Genomic DNA, 17,380 nt, shown 5'->3' with positions numbered 1-17,380 from the left:
TAATTTTGTCATTATTTAATTATGTGTGTTTAGGAATGAAAAATAGTCAGCAGTTCTATTTAAACAAACAAATCTCATTATTATGCAGAATTTTGTTTTGATAAATGATCAATTAAAACAAACTGTTAATTTGTTCCCCTTCCTATTAGTTTTGCGTAATATCCCTTTAAATATCCAAAACCAGTACCCTGATGACATCATCTTACAGGAAGTGCCATAGTTTTGGAGGGAAAACACCACCAACACAAAGACAGTCTAGTATCAATTTTTTTTGTGTGTGTTTTTATTTTATTTTATTTTTTATTTTATTTCTTTGTGGTGTTTTGTGTTTAAAACACACAACTCAGTTAACAATTTGTAAAAAATTATAGCACATTTAAAAAAAAAAACTATGCTAACATGCAAGTTAAATTTAGCTCTAATTAATAAATGATAAATAAATGAAATATGTGTGTATCATAGAAACAATTCATCACATTATAATCATGTAAATTTTTAAATACTTCAGCATGACAGGAATAGTACCTCTGTATAATGAATTCCTTATAGACTTTTGTTTTCTGTAGCAGGAGTTTGGCTGGTGAATAAACCGATCCTCCTAGAACGTCAGCTCGCTCCCTTGAGCAGGGTTTTCCCAAGAGCATCAGTGGAAAAAAAGTTTGAGTAATGCTTGAAGCCACAGGTGCATTTTTCATCTCACTAACAAGAGGAATCTGCGCTCGCCTCATATAGCACGTAATAACATCACAACACACACCACACGAGGGCTTCACCTCAAAGCGCTCATGGGAGAGGAACATGTCGGCTTCAAGCTCTCTGCTGAGATCCTCTCATCAACCTCTGCTTTCCTGTCTGTTTCCTTTCTCTCTAAATCCCTGCAGTCCGACTATTTGCTCATTCGATTTCCCACTGTCACTCAAGCTGGCCTCCCAGATGGTCCTGCAGGCAACAGGCCCGGATCATTCTGAAGCACTGTGCCTGTCATAGATGAGGTGAGTGCTCCTCTTCTGCTGTTTTCTACTGCATTGAGTTTTTTTTTAGTATATATCTTAAAATATATACAGAGTTTTATATTTTTGAAAAAAAAAATCTCTTATGTTTACCAAAGCTGCATTCATTTGATCAAAAATAAATACAGTAAAACAGTAATATTGTGAAGTAATCATCATTTTAAATAAAAAAAAGTTATCTGTTATCAAAGTTTTCTATTTGAATATATTTTAAGATGTAATTTAACTTGTGATGCAAAGCTGAATTGTCAGCATTATTACTCCAGTCTTCAGTGTCACATGACTCATCAGAAATCATAACTTTCATGTGTATTGACACCATAATCAGCATAAGTATTTAATGGTCAGTCATTCAGTTTTTTTTTTTCAATGACCATTTTGTAAAATTTTACATTCGATACCTTCCAGTTTCTAAACATTTTTTTTACCATGTGTGTGTTAAGATGTCAACAACATAACATAATTTTTCAAATTGATTAATAATTCGAAGAAATTATATTTTTTTTGTAAATAAATAATATTGTTATTTGTTGTAAATAATTAATGTTATTATTTATTATAAATAATTTGTTACAGTGTTGATGATAGTGATTACAGACTTTTTGATATATTATATTATAATTAGGGCTATCAGTCTATTTTTTTGACACATTATGATATATATATATATATACACACATATTGTATATGTATACATATTGTTTTTAACTGTTCAAATGATATACAGTGTGTATACACACACACACACACATATATATATATATATATATAAAATTGTATCAAACAATGTGTTTTTAACTGTTCAAATTATAATATTATAGTTAGGGAAGTCGTGGCCTAATGGTTAGAGAGTCGGACTCCCAATCGAAAGGTTGTGAGTTCGAGTCCCAGGCCGGCAGGAATTGTGGGTGGGGGGAGTGCATGTACAGTTCTCTCTCCACCTTCAATACCACAACTTAGGTGCCCTTGAGCAAGGCATTGAACCCCCAACTGCTCCCCGGGCGCCGCTGCATAAATGGCTGCCCACTGCTCCGGGTGTGTGCTCACAGTGTGTGTGTGTTCACTGCTCTGTGTGTGTGCACTTCGGATGGGTTAAATGCAGAGCACAAATTCTGAGTATGGGTCACCATACTTGGCTGAATGTCACTTCACTTCACTTCATAAACAGTATATATATCTCAAATTGTCCATTTACCATTTACAAATGAAATGTATCTTTTTAAGTGTTTGCAATATAGATGTTTAAATCGATACACCTTATTTGTGACGTTAATGTGTCATTTATATATTATTAATTATTTTAATATATTATTAATTCAATTCATGTTTTTTAATCTATTGTGCATATCATGTTTATTATCATGAATATAGTTTTGTAATGTATCGCTTTATTTTTGTGTATTTCAGCTAATATATTCAGCTTCTTATGATTTAGCCTTTTAGCTTCATTTATTCTCATGTGGATCTGGTCATTTTTCTCTTTGACCTCACATTTGAGGTTATTTTTTTTACCAGTCAAGGTGAACTTTTCGGTCAGTTTTTGGCTCCCTCTCTTATCATAGCTCCCCTCTTGTGTTGATCGTAATCTGGCTTTGAAATCTCACGTCCCGTTTTAGCAACTTTAGGATGGCTGTGAGAGGATTAGCTTTATTTCAGATTGCCTCTGTTGGCGGCATGAAATCCCCGCTGGCAGCTGTATTGATTTCTGTTCCATTAAAGGAAAACTCTCTGTGATTTCCTGCCAGTGACCAATAACAGCTCGACTCTTCATCACGCGCGACACAAAGAAAATATCTGTTTGCTTTGCTTCTTGTAGTGATTCCTCGGGGGGTAAATCTGGTGACGTTGTGAGTTTGAGCTCTCCCAACTGGGCTTTTAAGGTAAGTGCTGAGATGATGTTTCCTCTTCTCTCACCTGCCCTCGGTGCTTCTCTGACATTCTTGTGCTCTTTGATTTTCTTCATCTTTGCTTCCTTTCTTCTCTGCCTCCTTTGGGACAAAATGGAACAAAGCTTTGAAAAAACTCTGGAACTGTTAACAGTTCTGTGATTTTTGGTTGAACTTTCATCCTCATTTCTTCAAAAAGAAGCACAAAAGTATAATTAAAATATTCCATATGACATTCTATGTACGGACATACAACCAATCCAGAACAATCATGACCTGATGATAATAGGTTCATTTGAACATCCATGACTGACTGTCCATTGCATACAGTACATGATACGTACTGTAAACAGCATTATTGTTATTTATTATCATATGTTTAATATTAATATGTATTTACAAATATTATCATGACCTGTTATTAACTTACATACAGCTAGAAATTAAATTAAACATAACACGTGAACAATGCTATTTTGTTGTTAATAATTTTCTTAATTTTTTTTTCCTGAAAATGTTATATTTGCAGTTGGTTAAATAATTTGAGATTATTTAAATGAGATTATTTATAAAGATCTGCATGCCATGTCATTGATTTAAATTGGTTTAAATTGTATTGCCCTTGACTATAATAGTATTAATTCAGAATTTAAATACATTTGTTTAATTTAAATCATTTTATTATTATAATGTTTATATTAATTATATGAATGTAACATTTTCTATTAATAATTTTATATAATGATTCATCATTAACATTATTACAAATAATTGATTAATGCTTTATATTCAATTCAATTGAAACAATTTATTTGATATATAGAGAGAGAGAGTGAGAGTTCACATTTTATATTGCAGTTTGTCACTCTCTCCAGAATACATTTAGAGATCATTCACAGGATTTTTAAGTTATGTTGATTTTTAACGGTCAGTTTTAGTTCCACCTTGTACCAGAAAGGGAATATCTGTAAAAATCCATGTCTTTGGCCCTGATAAGCAGCGGGATGTTCTTCAATTCCCTGTGGTCCTCTCTCCATCCCTCTTTCTCTCTCCAAGTCATTTCAACTCATCCTCCTGCAACTCCAACTTTAATTTCTTTCCTGATTTGCTTCACCCATGATCCAGCTTTGCTCGAAAGCGAAAGAGAGCAAATCTCAATGAGGTATCTCTCGAACACATTCTTTCTCTTTTCTCCCGATCCACTCTATTTCTCATCCATCCACACTCCCTCGCTCCCAGACTCTATCCGCTGGATTTCTGGGACTTAACAAAGTTCTGAAACATAAGCAAGAGGAATTAGATGCTGAATACTTGCAGGATGGCATGACTGATCGAATAAGCTCAAAAAGTGATTTTACATGTTTATTATAATGTAATATGGCTAATGAAGCTCTATTTCATGCTTTCCTCAGCTCTAGTGCGCGGCAGTGAAGGCAGAATGTGCAAGGAAAGAGAAACTAGCTCAGGTCAAACGAGGACACAGTGTTATAAATATATTTTGGATATAGCCTTCTTTTTTCTTTTTCATTATATATTAGATAGATTTACATTTACATTTTTCCTAGAATATTCCTTTTCCCTTTTTCTATAATTTAAAATCCAATTATATACATATGATCCAAAAGGTATAGTTTAAAATATATATTTCAGCAAAAACTTCACAAAAATCTAACCTTTCATTGGAGAATAAGAATTTAAAATGGGGGGAAATATCATTCTCTAATACACATTGGACACAATGAACAGTACCCTTTTATTCAATACTTTTTGAAACCTCCATTTGCCAAAATAACAGCTCTGAGTTTTCTCCTATAATGGTTAGAGTGTTTGCTGCTAAAATATTTATTTTTTAGTTACATCTGACCAAATATGCTGCCTGCCCTGACCATTGCCTGATTTTCTGGATTACTCTTTTGCCTTGCCACTGCCATCATTGTTTGCTTTTGTTGACCACACCTGTTTGACTACGCTCTTATTAAAGCTATGCATTTGAATCCACACTTCATTGTCATGCCTCCCTCATTACATAATCACCAGCCACACCCGGATTCAGCAGGTTTTTTTGAGCACTCCAGGCCAGTCATGGACCTGATGGATCAGTTACTTCATCTTCAACAAAAGGACCTTTCAATTGAGGAATATATCCATCTTTTCTGTGAGTTCTCATACCATGTGCTGTTTTATGATGAGACTTTAAGGACTTGTTCCATTTTGGACTCAATGAGCCTACAAAATCATTCTTACCCAGATGTGATGTTAATGATAGTAATTTAATCAAAACACACATTAATATAGACCATAATCAGAATAGCCTAGGCCACTAAAAAAAAAAAAAAAAAATATATATATATATATATATATATATATATATATATATATATATATATATATATATACAGTACAGACAAAAAGTTTGGAAACATTACTATTTTTAATGTTTTTGAAAGAAGTTTCTTCTGCTCATCAAGCCTGCATTTATTTGATCAAAAATACAGAACAAAATGTAATATTGTGATATATTATTACAATTTCAAATAATTGTTTTTAAATTTATTATACTTTAAATGATCATTTATTTTATTTCTGTGATGCAAAGCTGAATTTTTAGGATCATTATCACATGATCCTTTAGAAATCATTCTAATATGATGATTCATTATCAAAGTTGGAAACAGTTCTGCTGCTTAATATTTTTTCAGAACATGTGATACTTTTTTATGATACTTTGATGAATAAAAAGTAAAAAAAAAAAAAGAAGAAGCTATGTTTTTAAAATATAAATATTTTGTAATAACAATATACACTACTGGTCAGTCATTTGGGGTCAGTAATTTTTTTTCTTTCTTTTTTTTAAATAAAATCAATACTTTTATTCAGCAAGGATGTGTTAAATTGATTAAAAGTGATAGTAAAGAAAATATATTATTAGAATATATATTATTAGAAATAGTTTTTATTTTGAATAAATGCAGTTATTTTTAACCTTATATTCATCAAATATATTAGACAGCAGAACTGTTTCCAACACTCATAATAAATCAGAATATTAGAATGATTTCTAAATGATCATGTGATAGACTGGATGTTACATGTGACACTGAAGGCTGGAGTAATGATGCTGAAAATTCAGCTTTGCATCACAGGAATAAAATATTTTTTTTAAAGTATATTCAAATAGAAAACTATTATTTTAAGTTGTAATAATATTTCACAATATTATTGTTTTTTCTGTATTTTTGATCAAATAAATGCAGGCTTGATGAGCAGAAGAAACTTCTTTCAAAAACATTAAAAATAGTAATGTTTCCAAACTTTTGGTCTGTACTGTATATATATATATATATATATATATATATATATATATATATAAGATACTCAATTAAGTGGATAACCACACTAAATACATAGTGGTAATACAATACAAGTTCAACTTCTAAAGCACTCATTTGGGGTACATGAATAGGAATACTCATCAACAAGATAAATGACAAATCAATCCCTAGATTACTGATATAAGGCTTCCAGACATTATAAAACTGACCTGGCTAACCATTAACTAAACATGTTAAATATTCCAGTGGGATTAGTTCCATTAAAATCTTGTGCCATCCAGATAATAGTCAGAGACTTATCACTTATCCATCTCATTAATATGTTTTTCCTGGTTGCAAATGTGAGAAGATGTGTAAAGTCTCTTTTTATTTGATAAAACAACAAACCAAGGATCAACAATAGACGATCCAAAACCAAATGCGTATCAAAGATATTACTCATTTCAGGTACAATCTAAAAATTTAGTATATTTGCAACCGATTACATGACCAAAGACAGTGAGTGAGAGTGCCAACTTGTGTTTTGCACTTGAGGCATAGAGGTGAAAGGGTATTGTTAAATGCATGTCTACGGTTTGAGGAAATATGCATTCTATGCAGAATTTTAAATTGTATCGCCTTAGCACAAAGTTCCCTCTCCAAAGCAAGTCTACTTTTCAAAACTACTTTTCCCTCAAATGTAACACTAAGAACCTTATATAACAAACTCACTGACCTCTTTCCAGGTGTTGGAAAAAGTATTTTTTCTATATGACTGTAACAAGGAGTCGGAGGCGTTCGGATCCATATGCAGCATTTATTAAACAGAATGGTCATACAGGCAGAGATCAGGAATGGCGTCAGGTGTGTCAGGGATAACCAGAATCGTAACCAGAAACAAGCAGAGATCGGGACATGCAGCGGAGAATCAGAGTCGGAATAAACAGTCCAAAGGTCAAAACACAGGAATAACAAACACAGGGAAAACGCTCGGAAATGTCAGACTGGCTAAACAAGACTTCGCAGTGAGTGAGAGTGAGTGTGCTGCTTTTATGTGTGTGTGTAAATGAGGTGCAGGTGTGGCAAGGAAATTGGCTGATGAATGAGGTGCAGGTGTGGCAGGGTGATTGTAATGCAGTGACACATGGGTAATGTAGTTCGGGTGTGGTGCAACAGTTTGAGAGGTGCTAGTGTCCAAGTGACAACTGGTAGTTGATGGGTGGAATGGTCCTGACTGGAGTGCCCTCTACTGAAGCTCATGGGCACTCCATCTAATGATCGTGACATAGCCCCCCCCCCCCCAAAGGAGCGGCTTCCAGATGTTTAAAACAATCTAGGAGGGCGGTGGAGTGGAGGCGGAACAGGGGGAGGGATGGAGGGGCCAGGTCCATGAGGAAGTGCCATGGTCGGGGACCGGGGCAGAGCAGGCAGAACTGGAGCCCTTCCTGGGCCTAACTCAGGAAAACAGGAGCCCCTCCTGGGCCTGACATAGGAGACAGGGTCCCGCCATGGGCTTAACTCGGGAACAGGAGCCCGCCATGGGCCTAACTCGGGAACAAGGGTCCACCAAGGCAGAGCAGGTGGCGTGGGAGCCCACCAGAGTGGAGCAGGTGGAGCTGGAGCCCACCAGGGAGGAGTAGAGGACCACCACAGCCGAGAAGACGGGACAGAAGCCCACCAGGGTGGAGCAGAGGACCACCACAGCTGAGAAGACGGGACAGAAGCCCACCAGGGCGGTGCAGAGGACCACCACAGCCGAGCAGACGGGACAGAAGCCCACTGGGGTGGAGCAGAGGACCACCACAGCCGAGCAGACGGGACAGAAGCCCACCAGGGCAGAGCAGAGGACCACCACAGCTGAGAAGACGGGACAGAAGCCCACCAGGGCGGTGCAGAGGACCACCACAGCCGAGCAGACGGGACAGAAGCCCACCAGGGCAGAGCAGAGGACCCCCACAGTGGAGTCGATGGCTCAGGACAGCAACAGGACAGGACAGCAAGTCTGCTCAGGTGGGACTGAAACAGAGAACATTACTGCAGAGAACTGCAGTGCTTTACAACTATAGGACAGGAAGAGCTAAATAAACTTATCACTGTATCTAAACCAACAACATGTTTATTAGATCCTGTACCCACTAAATTACTAAAAGAGCTGTTACCTGTAGCCGAAGAACCGCTTCTCAATATCATTAACTCGTCGCTATCTTTAGGTCACGTCCCAAAACCATTCAAGCTGGCAGTAATCAAGCCTCTTATTAAGAAACCAAAACTAGATCCTAGTGTACTGGCAAATTATAGGCCTATTTCAAATCTTCCATTTATGTCTAAAATTTTAGAAAAAGTTGTGTCTGCTCAATTGAGCACCTTCCTGCACAAAAATGATCTGTATGAAGAATTTCAGTTGGGTTTTAGGCCCCACCATAGCACAGAAACTGCACTTGTTAAAATTACAAATGACCTGCTCCTTGCGTCAGATCAAGGCTGCATCTCATTTCTAGTTTTACTTGATCTTAGTGCTGCGTTCGACACCATAGATCATGACATACTCATAGATCGATTACAAAACTATACAGGTATTCAAGGGCAGGCTCTAAGATGGTTTAGATCCTACCTGTCCGATCGCTACCATTTTGTTTACTTAAATGGGGTGTCATCTCATTTATCATCAGTAGAATATGGAGTGCCACAAGGATCCGTCCTAGGTCCCCTTCTATTTTCAATATACATGTTGCCCCTTGGTAATATTATTAGAAAATACGGAATTAGCTTCCACTGTTATGCTGATGATACTCAGCTATATATCTCAACGAGACCAGATGAAACTTCCCAATTATCTAAGCTAACAGAGTGTGTTAAAAATGTAAAAGATTGGATGACAAATAATTTTCTCCAATTAAATTCGGATAAGACAGAGATATTAATTATTGGACCAAAAAACACTACACAGAATCTTGTAGATTACAATCTGCAACTAGACGGATGTACTGTTACTTCCTCTACAGTCAGAAATCTGGGTGTTATATTAGACAGCAATTTGTCTTTTGAAAATCATATTTCCAATGTTACAAAAACTGCATTCTTCCATCTTAGAAACATTGCCAAGCTACGAAACATGTTATCTGTTTCTGATGCAGAAAAGCTAGTTCATGCATTCATGACCTCTAGACTGGACTATTGTAATGCACTTCTAGGTGGTTGTCCTGCATCTTCAATAAACAAGCTACAGGTAGTCCAAAATGCAGCAGCTAGAGTCCTTACGAGGTCAAGAAAATATGATCATATTACCCCAATTTTACAGTCTCTGCACTGGCTACCTGTTAAGTTCCGAATCAGTTACAAATTATCATTACTTACCTATAAGGCCCTAAATGGTCTAGCTCCTGTGTACCTAACTAGCCTTCTACCACGTTACAACCCATCACGCACCCTAAGGTCACAAAACGCTGGACTTTTGGTAGTTTCTAGGATAGCAAAGTCCACTAAAGGAGGTAGAGCTTTCTCACATTTGGCTCCCAAACTCTGGAATAGCCTTCCTGATAATACACCCTGATGAAGGCATGTAGCCGCAATGCGTAGGTGTACCTCTCACAATTTTTAAAAAAGCAAGCCAAGAATGTAATAAAGGCTTTTTAATTTTTTCACTGAGATATTCGAGTGCCTTGGAGTTCTTGTCTTCAGAGCCTTCCTGATAATGTTCGGGGTTCAGACACACTCTCTCTGTTTAAATCTAGATTAAAAAAAAAAAAAAAAAACGAAATCTCTTTCGCCAAGCATATGAAAAATGTATCTTTTAAATTGTGAGTGTAGTTGCATCTGATTAAATGTGCATTTTTATTCTTTAGCTTGTGTTAAACTAATTTTACTTTGTTGGAACATCAGCTATGCTAATGATGTCTCTATTTTGTTTCTATGTTTTGCCATGGGATTTACATCCCGTGGTAACTAGGATTTACACAAGCTCCAGTCTGGATCCAGAACACCTGAGAAGAGATGATGCTGACCCTCAGAGGACCCCAGATGATCCTAACCTTGAATCAACAACAGAACTAAATAATTATTGCTACATGTGTGACTGCATCATATGATAACTATTAATTAATAATATTGATAGTTAATCGTCTAGCTGACTACGTCTTGTATTATTATTATTATTTTAATTTTTTCTAAAATCCTGTCAAACGTGCACAAACTACTAGCTACTACTAAATATTGTAGAAACATAATTTTCTGTAAAGTTGCTTTGTAACGATTTGTATTGTAAAAAGCGCTATACAAATAAACTTGAATTGAATTGAACATTAACAGGTTAATAGCTGCCTCCGTGGCCGTGATGAGATGGTAGCTGGCCTCCGTGGCCATTACAGGGCAGGCGGTGAGTTCATGGAGGACCTCCGTGGCCATGACAGGACAGACAGAGAGTTGGTGGATGGTCTCCGTAGCCCTGACTGGAATGAATGAGAGCTCATTGACGGCCTCCCTGGCCGTGACAGGATAGGAAGAGAGCTCTGAGATGTGACGAGGCTCTGGGAGTTCGGCTGAGATGTGACGAGGCTCTGGTAGATCTGTGGTGATTTGATTGGGTTCATGAAGATCAACTGTGACTTGACTGTGCTCATGAAGATCGTTGGTGACTTGACTGTGCTCATGAAGATCAACTGTGACTTGACTTCGTTCACGGAGGTTAATGGTGACTTGACTTTGCTCATGAAGATCACTGATGACTTGTCTTTGCTCATGAAGATCACTGATGACTTGTCTTTGCTCATGAAGATCACTGATGACTTGTCTTTGCTCATGAAGATTGTTGGTGACTTGACTTTGCTCATGAAGATCATTGATGACATGACTTTGCTCATGAAGATCGTTGGTGACTTGACTTGGTTCCTGAGGATCGACTGTGACTTGACTCGGTCCTTGAAGAACGACTGTGACTTGACTCGGTCCTTGAAGAACGACTGTGATTTGACTCGGTCCTTGAAGAACGACTGTGATTTGACTCGGTCCTTGAAGAACGACTGTGATTTGACTCTGTCCTTGAAGAACGACTGTAATTTGACTCGGTCCTTGAAGAACGACTGTGATTTGACTCGGTCCTTGAAGATCACCGGTGACTAGACTCGGTCCTTGAAGATCACCGGTGACTTGACTCGGTCCTTGAAGATCACCAGTGACTTGACTCGGTCCTTGAAGATCACCAGTGACTTGACTCGGTCCTTGAAGATCACCAGTGACTTGACTCGGCCCTTGAAGATCACCAGTGACTTGACTCGGCCCTTGAAGATCACCAGTGACTTGACTCGGCCCTTGAAGATCACCAGTGACTTGACTCAGCCCTTGAAGATCACCAGTGACTTGACTCGGCCCTTGAAGATCACCAGTGACTTGACTCGGTCCTTGAAGATCACCAGTGACCGTTTCATCTTGTGCAGCGGCGCTGGGCTGGCGGCCATCTTGTGCAGCGGCGCTGGGCTGGTGGCCATCTTGTGCAGCGGTTTTGGGGCTTTAAAGTAGGGATGTGCACGGATAGTCGAACATTCGAATATTCGTTCTGCTCTAATTATTCGATAAATAAAAATGATATTCGAATTTCGCAAAAAAAAAAAAAAAAAAAAAAAGTTCACAATAAAACCTAATTTGGTCACTTTCTGTGATTCTCCACGGCATATTTGAAGGGGTATGCAAGCAAAAAATAATTAATGAATGATTAAGGGGCCATTCACATATCGCGCCTAATAAGGTGTGGAAAAGGCTATGCTCGCTGCTTTCTCCTTCTTTCCAAAGCGCTCGGGCAGAAGCGCTCCTGAGGCTTAGCAACAATGACGCGCTCTCTCCATGAAGACGCGGAAATTTCAGCAAAGGATAAATGGATTTGCAGCACAAAAAAAAAATCGCTTTCAGTAGCTCTGCTACTAAAGTTATTTCAAAATGGCAATCCATATACAGCTATGATCAGGTGTTCCTTCATCTTGGCTGAGCTTTCAACGTTGTTACAGGAAAGGATGAAGCTGAATGTTTAGTTCTTGTCACATGACCTGCGGTGCGCTTGTGGCATTCTGAAAGTTGAGATGTTTTTAACTCGATGCTGTGCGGACGCGCCTGGAAAAAACGGGACCGCGTCGCTTCCATTATGAGCGCGCATACCGCGCGCCTACATTGGAAATAACGAACTTGAGCATGCAAAAGACGCGATATGTGAACGCCCCCTAAAAGAACTGCGGTCTTCTAGTCTAAAACATAATATGTTGTCTTATATGGTTTAAGGTGGTTTGTTTTTATATTTATATTATTAACACTGCAGTTACTGTTAGTTATGTGCAAGAACCTACATACATTTTTGGGGGGGTTGTAATTCTATTTGTGCCCATCATCACTCTATGTTTCTGTCTCATCTCATGCAGTTCACCAGTAAAGGACGTCAGAAGTACAAATGGTCCTGTCTGCTTCATAACAGTGTCCATACAGGCTGAGAAGATCAGAGAGAGATGGATGGATGCAGACGCCAAGCAGGCACGTAGTTATTTATCTCTGTAGCAGCCTGCAGGCTGAGCCTTTGTTGATGCTCTTTTTGTGTTTTTCTCCTTGTTTTCCTTCTGCGTTTGCTCTTTAGATGGCCTTGTTTACACCGTTTTGGTTTCAAAAACGCAAATGTTCATCTTTCAGATGTGTCGTGCTGTAATTGCTCACATTTTTCCATGCTAACCTTCATCCTGAGTAAATCAGTGTGGGAGTGTTGGTGAGGATGGGGAAGATGAAGTTGCCACAATTCCCCTCTCAAATGGCGTTTGACTAATTAGATTTCTTGAGATGAAAGTGCCGTTTTGTGTCTGTGTGTGTGTGTGGGTATCTTTGTGTGTTTGGCTCATTATCTCACTATCATATGGCATCCCCATTCTGAAAAGGAAAAAAGGAAAATCTACTGGGGAATATCAGCCACAGGAGTGGAAAATTATAGTTTCAGTATTTTCATGGACGTTCTAATTATATCACATTATCAATTTTGAGGATTGCCCCCATAATTGATAATGACGGGGGTTAATTAGATGCACATATATACTTTTAATTTGATCATCATCTTCTATTTGCAATGTATAATCAATCCAGATGCAAATACCTTGATTTTCATAGAATACATTATCAATTTAGTTACACCACATGGCCATTTTATTGTTTATATCACTCAACTTTGTCTTTGCTTGCATAATTCCACACCAAAGCATTTTAATGGAGTTGGAGTTGAATGCAATATCTATGCACTTTCGACATGCATCATTTTTTAGCCACTCCTTGTAGCAAACTGTTTCAAAAGAGTAGATTCAATATGTCTAGCAACTTTTTTATTAAAAGTGTATTTTTGAATGCATACTTTAGAGCACATTTTATTAGAAAATTCAGTTTCCACTGTTAGTTAGTGTCCACTGTTATGTTGATGATACTCAACTATACAGTATATCTCAACGAGAGCATATGAAACTTCAGAATCATTTAAGCTAATCATTTAAGCATTTTTTCCTGTTAAATTCAGATAAGACAGAGATATTACTTATTGGACCCAAAACCTTGTGGATTACAATTTGCAACTAGACGGATGTACCGTTACTTCCTCTACAGTCAAAAATCTGGGTGTAGACAGCAACTTATCTTTTGAAAACCATATTTCCCATGTTACAAAAATAGCATTCTTCCATCTTAGAAACATTGCCAAGCTACGAAACATGTTGTCTGTTTCTGATGCAGAAAAACAAGTTCATGCATTCATGACCTTTAGACTGGACTATTTGAAATGCACTTCTAGGTGGTTGTCCTGCTTCTTCAATAAACAAGCTACAGGTAGTCCAAAATGCAGCAGCTAGAGTCCTTACCAGGTTAAGAAAATATGATCATATTACCCCAATTCTACAGTCTCTGCACTGGCTCCCTATTAAGTTCTGTATCAGTTACAAATTATCATTACTTACCTATAAGGCCCTAAATGGTTTAGCTCCTGCGTACCTAACTAGCCTTCTACCACGTTACAACCCATCACGCACCCTAAGGTCACAAAACGCTGGACTTTTGATAATTCCTAGGATAACGAAGTCCACTAAAGGTGGTAAAGCTTTTTCGCATTTGGCTCCCAAACTCTGAAATAGCCTTCCTGATAATGTTCGGGGTTCAGACACACTCTCTCTGTTTAAATCTAGATTAAAAACACGTCTTTCGCCAAGCCTTCAAATAATGCAACTCATAATTTTGGACTGCAGTTGTATCTGATCAAATGTGCATTATTATTCTTTAGCTTGGGTTAAACTAATTAATTTTGCTTGGCTGGAACAGCAGCTACACTAATTATTTCTCTACAAGTTCCAGTCTGGATCCAGAACACCTGAGAAGAGATGATGCAAACCCCTTAGAGGACTTCAGATGATGCCAACCCTGAAACAACAAACAGAACTAACACATTTTGCTATAATGCATCAAATGATAATTGCTGTTAATAGTTTTCATCGTCTGTTTGATTACATTTTTTATAGATTTTTCCACATTCCTGTCATATGTACATAAGCTGACAGTCACCACTGATAAGTTACTACTAAATATTGTAGAAACTTAATTTTCTGTAAAGCTGCTTTGCAATGATTTGTTTTGTAAAAATTGCTATACAAATAAACTTGAATTGAACTGAATAAAAGAGCTTGCCTCTTTTTATATAAGGGCTGTCATGTTTACGCAAAGTTACTTTTAACTTCTCAGAGTTTTATAGCTAGCTGCTTGAATTGATCAATAGCATAACATTAGCATTTGCATTTGGTGTATTTCTGTAAATGACAAAATGGTTGTATCTGAAAACTTCTGTGACCTCAGACAGGTACAAACACTCTTGTCTTAACCTTATTGCACAGCGATATTGAGTCCCAAAAACTCCAGTAATGGCACTGACTGCAGGGAACTGGCCATTTAGCATTAGCCTCATGCTATCCTCACTGCCCCAAGGCTGACAAAGATCTACTTTTCCTGTCTATAAACTATTCTGATTTTGCGGCCCATCACTGTAAGTGCTGCTAATGTCTCTTCGAAAAGGTCAGCTAGGCTTTTAAGCCTCCCCGTAGATCTGCTAACTGAACCAGCCTTGAAATTACAGAATACATTATAGCAGATTGACCTCACCTCCGAACTCCATCAAGGAGAAAATTACTTGCGATGTACAGATTAGCAAACGCTCTCTCTGGTTGGATGTCTGCTTTGAAGTCTGTGTGGGTTCATATTTCTGTGTATAAATACATATTTATGTGGTTTTTGTCCATATTGCTCCTATTTCTGTAGGTGTGATGGTGTGTGCGCCCTTGCGCTCTTTGTATGGTGGGTCTAAGTGAGCAAACGAGCAACAGAATTATAATGCTTCTGTAGCAATCAACAAAGTGGTCTACACTGAAAATGAGTGTGTTGATTATGACAGGAGCTTGCTAATTTTGTTCTGTTGCATTGTTAGTTTGCAGAGCCATAATGGAAAAACTCGGTCATACCAGTTTAAAGTGGTCAGGCTGGTTTTTTGAACATGGTAGTTGGTTTATAAGCTGGCAGCCCCAACAGCTGCACAGTCAAATCTGATATCAAGAGAAAACAGCTATTTTATGTATTCTTTTTAAGTATCATTTTACATTTTCATATGAATTTATACTATGATTTGTATTAAAATATACAACTTTAAAAAATCTAAGTTTGAAGGTCCACCTTTAAATCTGACAGTCAGGTGTAGGCTGTATGAACTTCTATAAAAATAGCCAACAATTTGCCAAAACTTAAAATAAAATGAGAGTAAGGCTGGGCGATATGGCCAAAAATATTATCACAATATTTTTTCCATATCATACGATATCAATATTTAGAGCGATAGTCATATAACATTAATTTGAGAATAAATTGGGCCTTGAGAATAAAAGTAAACATAAATTAGTTTATTACACTGTTATTCCGAATTTCTTTTTTTCCCCATTCTTTTTTTTCTGGTTTCTGTGTTTATGATTCAAATGTGTTGTTTAATGTCCAATGAAATTTATTAGTAAATCTGTACCAGGTTGATCATCTTTTCAAAACATGGTCATATGAAATTAATTTACAACAAAACATTGCATTTTTATTGTCAAGCAAGCTGCACAACAGAATTGTATAAATTATTTAAAACACCTTGGTTGTATTAAATTCCTTAAAAATACGAACAATATGATTACATTGAGAATTATATTTTAGTATACATTGATATATTTCTATCATCATTTCTTCAAGTCAAGCCGAACTCTTATTTTGGTGGTTTGTGGTGAAGATCTTTGAGTTCTTGAAATGGTGTAAAGCTGGTGAAGTGACTTTCAGAACAGCTCTAGAGATGAAGTTCATGTGTTCATGTCCTCAAATATTGAGACGCAGAGGCTGATCTGTGAGTGTCATGTGTTTGTGTTTGAGTTTATTTTGAAACTTGCATGGCAGGAATCGATTGCAAGATTTAGTTTCTCTGCTGGGTGCAAGATTTAAGTGTGTCTCTGCTGGGTGTCTCTCCATTACAATTAGTCTGTGTGTGTGTGTGGGGGGGGGGGGGATCCACACTCATTAATATTCAATATGGAAATACAAGAGCTTGCTCTTTCCAACCAAAGACATAACCAGGACTGATTTCCAGAGTAGGATTTTTGTCACTGAACGATTTGTTTAGACACTGTGGTAAATGCATAGTTGAACCCATACAAAATATTATTACGTTTTACAATTTCACATTTATTTTAATATTTATTGTTTGCTAATGATTTAGCTAATATACAATTTACACAAATTAACACAGTCCTTCAGTTGTGTTATTTACATCACAACAAATAATTTTTTAAGTGCACTTGAATTGCCAAGGAGACAATAATGTGTTTAAAGAGCTTGAGATGTGTGAAGAAAACAAATACAAATCAAAGTAAACATCAAGCTTTAATTTGGATAAATCCTATAAATCCTGTTTAATTTTGAATATTTAGAATACATAAATCCAAAAATTCCAAATAAGTGTAATTTACATTGTTGAAGAACTACCCATGTTTATATTTTGAATCAAATTTCATGCACTATGAAAATGCATGAAACTATGGCCATTATATAAATATTATTAAAATGACCTTAGTGCATTTTTACGATTTATTTCTGATTGCAATTATTATTTTTT

The 17,380-nt window shown here is 37.0% G+C and overlaps 1 long non-coding RNA gene across 2 annotated transcripts; it reads left to right on the top strand.

The window, feature by feature from the left end:
- Positions 1–556: 556 nt before the first annotated feature.
- On the top strand, positions 557–12,715 carry LOC132159143 (uncharacterized). Of its 2 annotated transcripts, XR_009437792.1 has the most exons (4): positions 557–735; positions 882–992; positions 2,827–2,890; positions 12,606–12,715. It is a non-coding gene; the product is annotated as an uncharacterized LOC132159143 (long non-coding RNA). The 2 variants fall into 2 exon arrangements; XR_009437791.1 differs by having other exon boundaries at positions 557–992.
- Positions 12,716–17,380: the final 4,665 nt, after the last annotated feature.

Source organism: Carassius carassius, chromosome 16, assembly GCF_963082965.1.
Source record: "Carassius carassius chromosome 16, fCarCar2.1, whole genome shotgun sequence".
In the NCBI taxonomy this organism is placed as follows: domain Eukaryota; kingdom Metazoa; phylum Chordata; class Actinopteri; order Cypriniformes; family Cyprinidae; genus Carassius; species Carassius carassius.
Note: the sequence above shows the minus strand (reverse complement) of the source record. Positions and strands in the feature narration are given on the sequence as shown.